At 41.1% G+C, this 12,587-nt stretch overlaps 1 pseudogene; it reads right to left on the reverse strand.

Moving 5' to 3' along the window:
* Positions 1-482: 482 nt before the first annotated feature.
* Positions 483-1,815, reverse strand: LOC101420700 (pyruvate dehydrogenase (acetyl-transferring) kinase isozyme 3, mitochondrial pseudogene; annotated as a pseudogene).
* Between the last annotated feature and the right edge of the window lie 10,772 nt (positions 1,816-12,587).

Genomic DNA, 12,587 nt, shown 5'->3' on the forward strand with positions numbered 1-12,587 from the left:
TCTCAAATTAAAAAAAATAACAACTCATAACTAAGTTAGTGGAAGAGTTAGAGTAGCTACAGGAACGAATGCCATGGAAAAGGTCCAGTTGGTAGAGAGAAAATACACATGCACGCACTTGAACCACTGAGTTAACATGCTCAGAGTCGGTAGAGGAAAGGAGCTCTTTATGGTTGACTTACTGAAGGTGATCTTTACAGAGAAGACTGGCATATTTGGTTTTCTAGAAAGTACTATTGGTCTTGGTCTTGTCTTGTTTAACTTTGTATTTTGATGTATGTCTGGGTTCTCTGCTTGGATTGCAGCTTCAGGTGTCACACTTGAAACAGCCTTCAAATGAAAGACAGCATCAGTACTCACTCCTTCCATGGAATAATGTTTTTAGATATGGGGGTTTGAACCTAGGACCTCCTACATGGAAAGGAGGAAATGGGAAGAAGGTGCTCAAGCATTTGAGTTATATCCACTCCCTTGGAATAAAGTTATAAACAGGTTCTTGGAGGATCCAGGCTGGGTTCAGGAGCAGTTGAATACATGCAGTAAAAAAGATGATCTACTTTTTGAAATGGGACACCACCATCTTGGTAACTTGTCTTAATGGATAATAAGTCTTCTTTACCAAAGTAACAAGGGTTTTAATAGCCAGGGAGCTCTCTTTTCTATCTTCGTATAATTCTACTACTGCTCTCACTGAGCTCTTGAACAACTCAAATAGTATGTGAAACAGGTGTGAGGGCACATAAACTACCTGAATAGGGTTGTCTGCTCTGGCATTGAATTCTTCAACTTCCAGTTCTGGAGCTACCAGGTAATGCTGTTCAAACAGCATCTTGGTTGTTTCATATGCATCTTTCACTACGTTGGCTGCATTACAAGTGAGATCAATACTTCCTATGTGTTTAAGATGAGCAGGATTAGGGCCACCACACATTAGTATGTGCTGGTAAATAAGCATGCAGAAAGAGATGCAGTTGATATAAAAATCAATCCAGAAAATACTGCTAATGAAAGGACCAAATCCTTACTTCTGGGAAGTGGATTTGGCTCAATGGATAGAGTGTCCGCCTACGACATGGGAGGTCTAGGGTTCAAACGCAGGGCCCCCTAATCCGTGTGATGAGCTGGCCCATGCACAGTGTTGATGTGCGCAAGGAGTGCTGTGCCATACAGGGGTGGTCCCCACATGGGGGAGCCCCACACGCAAGGAGTGTGCCCTGTAAGGAGAGCCGCCCAGCACAAAAAAAGTGCAGACTGCCCAGGAGTGGCGCTGCTCACATGGAGAGCTGATATACAGCAAGATGATGCAACAAAAAAGAGACACTGATTCCTGGTGCCACCAACAAGAATATAAGCAGACACAGAAGAACACACAATGAATGGACACAAAGAGAAGACAACGGGGGGGGGGGGGGGCGGCATAAGGGGAGAGGGAAAAAAATCCTTACTTCTTATATTCAATCACTCCTTGGGTCATTATAGGAATAACATAATTATATCTATTTATGATTTTAATCGGGACTTGTAGAAAGTTATCCCAAACCTGCTGATCCCTCATGGCTCTTATTTTCATATTCTAAAAACTAAAAAAAAGCTGTGCATATACCAACTTTGAACCAATCTCACCGAAGCAACTTATCCGACAGAGATTTGCTTCTCTCATTGTGCTAGCGAGTCACACAGGAAGCTCCTTTCGTAGCAACATGGACGAGGTTTCTCGCGTGCTTTATCTCTCCCGAAGCCCATGAACCTCTCCACAGAGCAGCGAGGCTCCAGCCGCTTGGGCACTGGTTGGTTCAGCAGCCACCGGAACCGCATACTCGCGGGCGTGGCCCTCAAGGACTAGTGCCGCCAGGTGGCGCTGGTCCAGCAGGTTCCCCAGGACTCAGCAGGGCCACAGCTGCCCGCCACCCTCGGCTTCCCCAGGCCCCGCCCAGATCATTTTGATAAGCTAATACCTAAAGGATATATAAGAGAAAAACATTTAACCTCATTCACTTACATGAAGAGTATGAAAATCCCAAGTAAGTTGCTAGCAATCTATAACAAAGATAGCATCTCATAATCCATTTGGGTTTACTCCAGAAATGCAAGTTTGAGTAAACATAAGAAAATGTACTAGACTATTTCACCATATTAAGGCATTTTAATATATGTAGAAAATTTTGCATAAAAGTCAACACCTATTCATGATTTATTTAAAAAAAGCCCTCTAAATATAAAAGGTGTAGAAGGAAAATCTTTGATTTGGTAAAGGGTATCTATTGTGTTTAAACTTATAAAAATATCAAATGTTAAAAGTATTCTTTAAAAATCAGTTGCCAGAATTCTGCCATCACTATTTTTATTCACCTCTTTACTTGAGATTCCAGTCTGAGGACTAAATAAAGAAAAATAAGCAAATACAAAATGCAAGTGTAGAAAAGGAAAAAAATTGTAATTTATTTACAGATTATATAATTAGCTATAAAGAAAGCATGAAAGAAAGGCAGGAGCAGGTTACTAGAATTAATAAAGGAACTTAGTAAGATTACTGTTTAAGAAGTCAATATTTTGGGGGAGCAGATGTAGCTCAGTGGTTTGAGTCTCCACTTCCCATGTACAAGGTCCCTGGTTCAATTTCTAGTACCTTCTAAAAAAATAATAATAAATCAATATTTAAAAACAGTTTACATTTCTGTTATAATATGCAATTTAATGAAAGATACTATGTAGAAGAGTTACAAAAGGCACGTAACATACCTGAGAATAAATTTTTAAAAATACATAGGGAAGCGGATGTGGCTCAAGTGATAAGGTCTCCGCCTATGAAATGGGAGGACTGGGATTCGATCCCTGGAGCCTCCTGGTGAAAAAGAAGAAGAGAAAGCATGCCTGTACAGCGAGCCAGTGTCTGCATGGTGAGCTGAGTGCCCACACAGTGAGCCAAGTGCCCGTGCAGGGAGCCGAGTGCCCACACAGTGAACTGAGTGCCTGCAAGAGTGCCCGCGTGAGTGCCCATTTGGCGAGCTGAGTGCCTGCGTGGTGAGCCACGCAGCAAGATGGTGACACAACGAAAGAGAGACAAAGGGGAGAGTCAAGGTGAAGCACAGCAGAGACCAGGAACTGAGGTGGCACAATTGACAGGGAACCTCTCTCCACATCAGAGGTCCCCAGGATTGAATCCTGGTGAATCCTAGAAGAAAAAGACAAGAAGAAAAAAAGAGAAATAGGTATAGAAGATTGCACAGAGAATGGATATAGACAGCAAAAACAGCAGGGTGGGGGTAGGGGAGGAGAAGGAAAATTAAAAAAATAAAATAAAAATACATAGAATGTAGGCTTTTTCAATTAGTTCCAGATAAATTGAATTTCCATAAGGAAAAAATTCCACTCCCACCCTTACATCTTACAGGAAAGTAAATTCCAGATATATGATAAAACAAATTTCTAGAGGGAAAAAAAAGAATATCTTTTTGATCTTAGAGGATGCAAGGATTTCTTAAACAGAACACAAAATGTACTAACCATAAAATCAAAACATGATAAAATATCTTTATTAATATTTAAAACTTTTGTTCATCAAAAGATACCATTAAGAGAGTAAGAAAAGGGAAGCGGATTTGGCCCAATGGATAGGGCATCCACCCACCACATGGGAGGTCTGCAGTTCAAACCCTGGGCCTTCTTGACCCATGTGGAGCTGGCCCATGCACAGTGCTGATGGGCTCAAGGAGTGCCGTGCCACGCAGGGTTGTCCCCCTGTGTAGTGGAGCCACACGCGCAAGGAGTGCGCCTCATAAGGATTGCCGCCCAGTGCGAAAGAAAGTGCAGCCTGCCCAAGAAAGGTGCCACACACATGGAGAGCTGACACAACAAGACGACGCAACAAAAAGAAACACGGATGCCTCTGGTGCCACTGATAAGGATAGAAGTGGTCACAGAAGAATACACAGCGAGTGGACACAGAGAGCAGAAAACTGGGGGGGCGGTTCAAGGGGAGAGAAATAAATAAAAAATAAATCTTAAAAAAAAAAAGAGTAAGAAAGCAATTCACAAAGAGAAGATATTTATTATAAATATGTTTATATATATATAAGTATCTTAGAGACAACTTGTACCTAGAATATATAATTACTCCCACAAATCAATAAGAAAGGAATAGACAATTCCAATAGAAAAATAGGCAAATGATTTAAGCAGTAACTCCACAAAAGAGGATATCTGAATAGCTAATAAATACATGAAAAGACATTCAAGGTATTAGTTGTAGCTGAGTTCAAGTGTAAACTTAGCTAGGTTATGGGGTCTAGTTGTTCAGTCGAGGAAGCACTGGCCTGGTCATTACTGTGAGGCTATATCATGGATTTAAATCATTAGTCAGTTGACAGCATCTATGGCTGATTACATCTTCAATCAACAAAGGAGATTGCTTTCAGCAATGAAAGGTCTCATCCAGTCAGTTGAAAGCTTTAAAAGGGGAAATGATGATATCTAGAGTCAGAAAGAAAAAATTTCTATCTATACTTCCAGCCAGCTTCTCCCAGGGAATTCTTCAACACCTTCATTGGAATTCCCAGCTACTGGCCCTGCCCTAAGAAATTTGGACTTGCCAATCCTCATGATCATGTGAGCCAATTCTTATAATAAATCTTGTAATATTCACATAAATGTATAAATATATGTGTCCATTCTTTTTTCCCTGGAGAACCCTGACTAATACATTAATCATCAAAGAAATGCAAATTAAAATCATACTGAGACATTATTATGCATCAACAAGAATGGCTAAAATTAAAGAAACAGAAAGTACCATTGTTGACAACGATGTAGAGCAACTGGGATTCCTCATATATTCCTGGTGAGAGTGTAACTTAGCCCAACAACTTTGGCAATATCATCTATTAAAACAGAACATATGGGGGAACAGATGTGGTTCAAGCAGTTAAGCACCCATTTCCCTCACGGGAAGCCCTGGGTTCAGTTCCTGGTACCTCTCCTAAAGAATATAAACTAACAACGAGCAAAAATAACAAGCAGACAATGAGCAGATGAGAAAAGAATGAGCAGTGAACAAAAACAAAGAGCAGACAATGAGCAAAATCAAGCGAGCAGGGAGAAGATGTGGCTCAAGCAGTTGATTTCCCACCTCCCACATGGGAAGTCCCAGGTTCAGTTCACATGCCTCCTAAAGAAAAAAAAAAACAGACAACGAGCAGACAATGAGCAAAAACAATAGAAAAACAGACTAGGGAGCATCTGTGTGTGTGTGTGTGGGGGGGGGATTGTGCAGGGAACTGAACATATACATGTCCTATGCCAGAAATTTCACCCCTAAGTGAAGCCAACAAAATTTTTACATAAGTCACAAAAAAACATGCCCAAAGATTTTCATGGCAGCTCTATTTGTAATAGTCTCTAGCTGGAAACAATTCAGAAACCCATCACAATAAAATGAATACATACATAGTGATACATTCACACAATAGGCAAAATTAAGGGTGTAAACCAAGATGGAGAAAGACACAGAATCTAGGAAACCATGGATCCTACACAATAAAGATGTAAAAAAATATATCCAGAAAGATGATAAAGGGAGCATTTCAGCAGGACTGGAGTGCATTAGTAGGCTCCAGGACAGATTTAGTCAGAGAGAAGAAACTGATTGAATACTTAATACATATGACCTTATTTAGAAGAGAACTTCAAAGTGGGAAGGGGGTTTAGGGTTATATTATTAAAAAGTACTGTTTTAGTTTGCTGATGGCTGCTGGGAGCAATATACCAGAAATGGGTTGGCTTTTATAATGGGAGTTTATTAGGTTAAAACCTTACAGTTCTGAGGTTGTGACAATGTCCACATCAAGGCATCAGGCAAAGCTCTGTCTCTGAGTTCAGCTGTGAGTGATCAGCCATTTGGCTGTCTCCCCTCACTCCTCCAAGAGTCTCTCTCAGCCTACCGGGGGCCTCTTTCTGTGCCTCTCTGCTCCTCTGATTCCAGCCTCTGGCCTCTGGGACCTCTCTCACAGCCTCTAGGGATTTCTCTGTCTCTGCTGCTTTTTTCCATGTGTCTCTGCTTTCAGTCCTCTGGTTCTAAAGGACTCCAGCAAGAGGACCAAGACCCACCCTGGGTCATGCCTCACGGAAACAATCTAATTAAAGGTCCCCAACTGAATCCAATCCAATCAAAGGGCCCCCTGCATACAGGAATGGATTAGCTTTAAGAACAAGATCTTTTCTGGGATCCACAAAAAGCTTCACACTGTCACAAATACTTCACAGAAAATACTAAGCAAATGGAAAAAAAGATAATTATTAAATCCAGGGTGGGAGGTTGAGAGGTAGGGTGGGGAGGGCAGGAATATTCTACAGAAAAGGGAGAATATTCATAATATACTGCCTGGCTCAGCCATGAAAACTGTTTACATAGTCACAACAATTAAATACTAAATATTGGTCTTAGTACTTTTACAATGTAACTCTATTTGGATGATGAAAGGGATGAGAAATATGCCTTTGTGCCACAGACAGTGTGTGTGTGCATGTGTATGTATAGAGAATGAGAGAAAGAGGGAGAACCTATGCGGATTCCTCTCTTCTCTTAGTATGAAATCAATAGATAATGACTAAAATGGAAAATTCAAGAATATTATAAAAATATTACTTAAAGACATGGAAGTAAGTACCAAAAGAATGAGACAATATAGGTCAAAGCATAGCTCTGGGAAATGGGAAATGGAGATAGGCTATAGGTGGGGTGACAACTGGGTTTTGTTTTTTTAAAATAAATCATACAGAATTTTTTTACTCTTTAAACTGTGTGTGTACAATTTTTGGTAAAAGATAATAATAATGTTAACAGAAGGAGAGGCATCTAAAGGAATGTCAACCTACTCTAATACAGGTGTTGAAGTGGTCACCAAAAGCACAACTCAAACAGGCTGTGATGGAAAGACGTTTTACTGACGTAGACAAGAGACAGAGCAAGGTGGTATCAGTTTCCCACAGCAAATGTCTCAATCTGTGGCTGGCTCCGGGAGGATTTTTTTTTTTCTTTTAAATTTGTCCAGGGATTGAACCTGGAACTTTGTATGTGGGAAGACGGTGCTCCACCACTGAGCGACACCAGCTCACGGGGAGGTGTTCCATGTGTAGCACCCCTCTCTCGAGTTCCTGGGCAGCAGTGGAGGAACCCCGCTCCCTCCTCACCAAGGACAGATAGACCACTAGGGTGTGAGCTGGCAGTCTTAAAACACCTCCGCAGGAATCCTGCGGTCTCTACTGGGTGTTTACTTATGCTCAGGACAAGAGGGGAAGGAATGCTCCCGCAGTTCTCTTTGTCTACTAGGAGAGTGCGTTTTAGTCTACCAGGCTGACGCACCTGGTTCTGAGCACGCATTGTATTTGTGGGTCCCAGGCAAGGGCGTCAGGTCACACTAAGAAAGCCCCCTACCACAAATAAGAGTATATGGTCATCTGTGTGCCAGCAAAAATAGAAGACACGATTATTATATTTGACAACATGGACCTATTGGTGGTGACACTTGAAAAGAGGAATTTCATTTCACCAGCAGAAATGAAGTTTGTATGAGTTTTCTCTCATTTTACTTATTTCTTAGAGGAACTACCCATATAAATATTTTTAGTTCTCTATTAATTACAGGTTTGCAATTGACTTTACGTCTCAAGTCATTTGGTTGTAGAAAAGTTCAGAGGATAATGGGCATTCTCCACCCCTTCCCACCCACTCTGTGCTCACAGAAACTCTTCACTTATACCTTGAGGGCTTCTCCCAGTGAGCTAGAAATGAGTCATTATTTGTTTAGGGCAATGTTTCAATTGTTGGCATGTTAAAGTTATAAAGCCACCTATTTTGGTGAAGACAGAAAAATTTAGATGTGCATTTGCAGAATATTTCCCACCCCAAGACCAAATTAATTCCAGTGGAGGAAAGGAGAGAAAAAGGGGAGACCACACAGGAAGAAGTGATGAAGAAGGAGCGTCAGCGGTCTGCCTGGACCAGGACAGCCCAGATTTGGCGGCAGGTCAGATCCCAGAGGTCATCCAGTGTCTTCTCAAGGGAGGACTGTCCACTGCCCTGCTGAGTTTATTTGTTAATTATCCTTATTTGGTGACTCCCTCTCCTGCTGCCACCCAGAGCAGTCAGCATAGCACAAGTTGCCTATCAGGAGTGACAACTACCTTCTCCAATGGAGATTTTTCTACCTCCCAATCCACCAGCACCAGGTGCTCAGGTCGCTTTTCCTTGGCTTGATAGCCCTCATCCTAAGCAAGACTGGACCAGACAGAACCAGGATATAATCTCTCACTGGGTGGGAGCGTGGGAACACACCTTCTATTACATTCACAACTGGGGTTAGGCCAACTGTCAGAGCAGAACTGACGTGCAGGACAAAATGGAGGAGCCCTCACTTACTTCTCAGCCCATGCTTTGCTGAACACCTCTATCTCTGGACACTTTATCTCCAGAGATGCCACCCCAGGATGCTGGCCTCCAGGTTAGGTAGAGAGGAAAGGCTAACCCTAGACATAGCCTTGTCTGTCCATACTCTGGTGAGTGAAACAGCTGTACAGTGTCTTTTTGCAGATTGACTACTTTAATGTCAATAGTTTTGTTCTGTTATTCAGTTGTGTTTTTTTCAGAACTCATTGCAAATTTCTTTACTTTTAGAAAAATGAAATATTTGATGCATATAAACACCAAACTTGGTCCAAAATATTCTTTGTTCTCTTTAGCATTACAGCATGAGGCCAAATGTGATTTAAAACACATACAGTTCCAATGAATGATGAAGTGTGAAGTAATTTATTTTGGCCTAATAAACTAGTTCCAGTGCAAATATTTGCAAGATTTTTAAATGACCCAGATATTTTTTTTAAACCCTAGAAACTCACATACTTGTAAGAACTTGACAAATTTCTCTTCACATGCTAGAAAGATATCAAAGGACTATGTGTTCCAAGCAGTAATCTTCACACTGACATTTTTCTTGTCTAACACTGATTTTTGAGGTTTTAAGAATTTATCTAAGTTAAACTTAGGCAAAAGGGCAACAACTTAGTGCTTTGGGAAAACCCTATAAAATTTCCTAAACATCATTAACACTTATTTTAATTTTAATCTTTTTTTAAATCCTTAAAGACTAACAAGTGAATTATAATTTTAAAAACCATGCTTTGGAATGATAAGGTAGGCATTTCCTTGACATTCTTTAAAAAATTTTTAAAAATACAACATTTTCTTAAGAAATCATCATGTCTTCAGAATTGAAACAGTGAAAATATTCTCAAACTAAATATAAATTTTATGTGAATACCAAAAATTGCCTCTAATGCTTACTGCTGTTTCCACATTTATACAGTAAAGCATATTTGCTAAAACATTAGCGAATCTGACCTTCTCCGTCATTTTAAAAGATATTTAATCATTCCTTTCTGAAAAGATATAATGTGTGACTGAAAACATTAGCTTCTCTGGAATCTTTTTAAGCTCAGATTTAAAAATATTGGATGGACTATTCCTGCTGTTGCTACAACGTGCCCCTAAGGGCATTTGAATTTCAAAAGCACACAGCAGCTGCCTTGAGCAAAGCAAAAGGAGGATTTAGCAATACCTCACAAGAAAATGATTTAGGGAATGTAGCTAGCAGTTATATCAGTTATGTCGGTATACACCCATTCTGATGTGTCCACCAAAAAAAACAAAGCCAATATGAAAGTGGTCTACATTAATAGAAAAGTGTACTTGAGAGCAGCTCACTTGCTCTCTACTCTAGAAGCTTAACTTTCAATTTTGGGTGTCCCATGTTACAACTGCTAAGAAATCAAGAGAGTGAAGTGCCTTGACACCTGTCATGCAAGAAACAGTTGAACAACTAACCTGGATATGTTAGCTTTGAAAAGAGAAGTCTGTTATGCTTTTAAATTTAGGAAGGGCATTTTGTGGAAGATGGATTAGACTTAGTACACATGGCCTCACATTATAGCACTAGTTAAAAAGGTGAGCTTTAAAAGGAAACAAATTTAGGCTTAATTTTTCAAATATCATATTATTAGTGCTTTCCAAAGAATGAGGTACCCCAGAAAAGTGAATTCCCAATTCAGATCTGTTGAAACAGCCTGGAACACTTGGCAAGGAGATTTAGTAATGGGTGTGTTTTTAATGAGATGATCTTAAAGTTATCTTCAATATCCAATGTGAAGATTCTGAGATTTCAGAGCAACAGTATAAATGTTCTTTTATTCTTTTCAAAATGTAACTGAGCGTCCCATATTACAATTTGGGGTGCAAGCAATGCCACCACACTTGCATAGCCTCAGATCATCGGCAAGTTCAGTTTCTATCTCCTAGGCACTTGTATTAGTCAGCTAAAGGGGTGCTGATGCAAAGTATCAGAAATCTGTTGGCTTTTATAAAGGGTATTTATTTGGGGTAAAAGCTTACAGTTACAAGACCCAAAGAGTCCAACTCAAGGTTACTTCCTTACCAAATGCTGTTGCCACGAGTTGGAGCAAGATAGCGGGTGTCATCTGTAAGGGTTTAGCTTTCCTCTTCCCTCGCAAGGAGCTGGGGCCCAGCTTCTACCAATCTCAGCTGTAGGCTGGCATAGTGCTAGTCTCTCTTCCAGTGGCTCATTTCTCTTCCTGGGCTCAGCTGCTCTGTTCTCTTCACAAGGTCAGCTGTTAACAATCAGGTGAATAGCTCTCTCTATTCCTGGGGCCTCTGCCACATCTATGGAGCTGTCTCTCTTCCTCTGTGTTCTCCTGTGTATCTATTTCTCTGTTTCTTGATTATCTGTTTACATAGATCACAAAGGGGGGAGGGACTCACCCTAATTACCTGGCCAAATCAAAGCCCTAATCTTAACATATTTAATCAAAGGTATCTCAGCTGAATCTAATACAATCAAAGGGTATGACATCCAGAGGAACAGACCAGTTTACAAACATAATCAAATATCTTTTCTTGAAATTCATAAATAATATCAAATTGCTACAGCAATTTACCTTAATATGCTTGGGAATTTGTCAGTGAGCACCTTCATTTCAAAGATCAGTTCTGCTTGTTCATATTTCACTGCTGGAATATGAACTCACGTCCAAATTCACATCCCCACCCTTCACTCCCATCATGCCCTGCCTTGGGGACATCCACATTTACTAATTGTTGCTCTAGAGTAGGAGACTCCTCATGCTGCTTTTGCTGTAGCCAGAAGGAAGAGGCCTGGTATCCCAGTTGAAACCTGAATAATCAAAAAAGATTGCCTGCTCTTATCTGTTGCCACCACAGGGCACTGCTTGACATGTCCCAAGCAAATGGCTGAAACTGTACGACCCACTAATATAGACCCTATGCACACTCTTGGCAGTTCCGTATCACTACAGTAAGGAATAGCTGGACACCCAATTAGATAGCCTTCTAGCTTCAATCACACAGCCATTCCCCAGGGTACAGGCAAGATTCTGGTCTATATGTTCCCAGGCTTATTCTCTTTACACTGAACTAGGCTGCCACTGGTAAAATATAATCAGGAAATAAGGAAAGATTTCATGCGTCCCATGAAGGTTGCCAGTGGAAACAACAGAGATTCTTCCACCACACTATAGAACTAAATTGAAAATGAGGGCCACTTTTACCCAAATGACTAGTATTTACATTTGTTCTGGATTTACTAACCAACTGGGAAGTTGTTGCTTAGAGGCAGGATAGTGTAGTAGTCAGGAGCAAGGGTTCTGGTGCCCTCTACTTGGGTTCACGTGCCAGTCACGTTACTTAACTTCCTGAAGCTTCTGCTCCCTCATCTTCATATCATGGATTATAATAGCACCTACCTAATGGGGCATTTGTGAGGATTAAAGAAAATGATCTACGTAAGAACAGGGTTGAGCAAATAGCGAGTATTCCTCAGGAGGGTCCCTGGTGCTCTGGTACAATCTGGGAGTCCCTGAACAGAAGGGTTTATGCTAAAACCTAGATTGGTAATTTAGGGGTCATTCTTATATATTTTCTAGTTATCTCCTTTCTTTAGTAACATCTGTAGGATTGCATTTTTTTCCCTCATACTTATCATCAGCTGTCTTCAAATATCTTTCTACCAGCAATGAGACATTATAAATCACAGGGAAAGCAAGGCTGAGACCATCTTCAAAGAACTCTTTTGGATTTGATCCAGTACTTGAATCAGGCCTCTCCCCAGAGGTCACGCCCTGCCTCATGGGGCAAGTCAGAGCCCACTCTCCCCTTCAAGTGTCTGTGCAGAGTACCCTGCAACTCCCTGCCCAAATTGCCTTGAGGAGTCCATTTCCAGGAGCCTCCTCCAGTTGAGTCCTTGAAGAGTGGACCACACGATGCACGTTCATGCTCCTAGACCTGAGGGATGGGCTAGAGTGTGATGGAACTTGGACTTGACCACCGGTGTCCCCTGTGTGCACACGAGCCCCTTCGTAGCCAGAACACAGCTGGGAATGGGAGGAGAGTGCAGTGAGTTGGGTGGGCCCAGAAAGCCCCTCTTTCTAGGCCTCTTTGGGATGCTGAATGGGCTTGAGAATTGTGAATTAGTCCCTGGAGTTCTAGGCCATTATGAAGGTAG

Source organism: Dasypus novemcinctus, chromosome 2 (genome assembly GCF_030445035.2).
Source record: "Dasypus novemcinctus isolate mDasNov1 chromosome 2, mDasNov1.1.hap2, whole genome shotgun sequence".
In the NCBI taxonomy this organism is placed as follows: domain Eukaryota; kingdom Metazoa; phylum Chordata; class Mammalia; order Cingulata; family Dasypodidae; genus Dasypus; species Dasypus novemcinctus.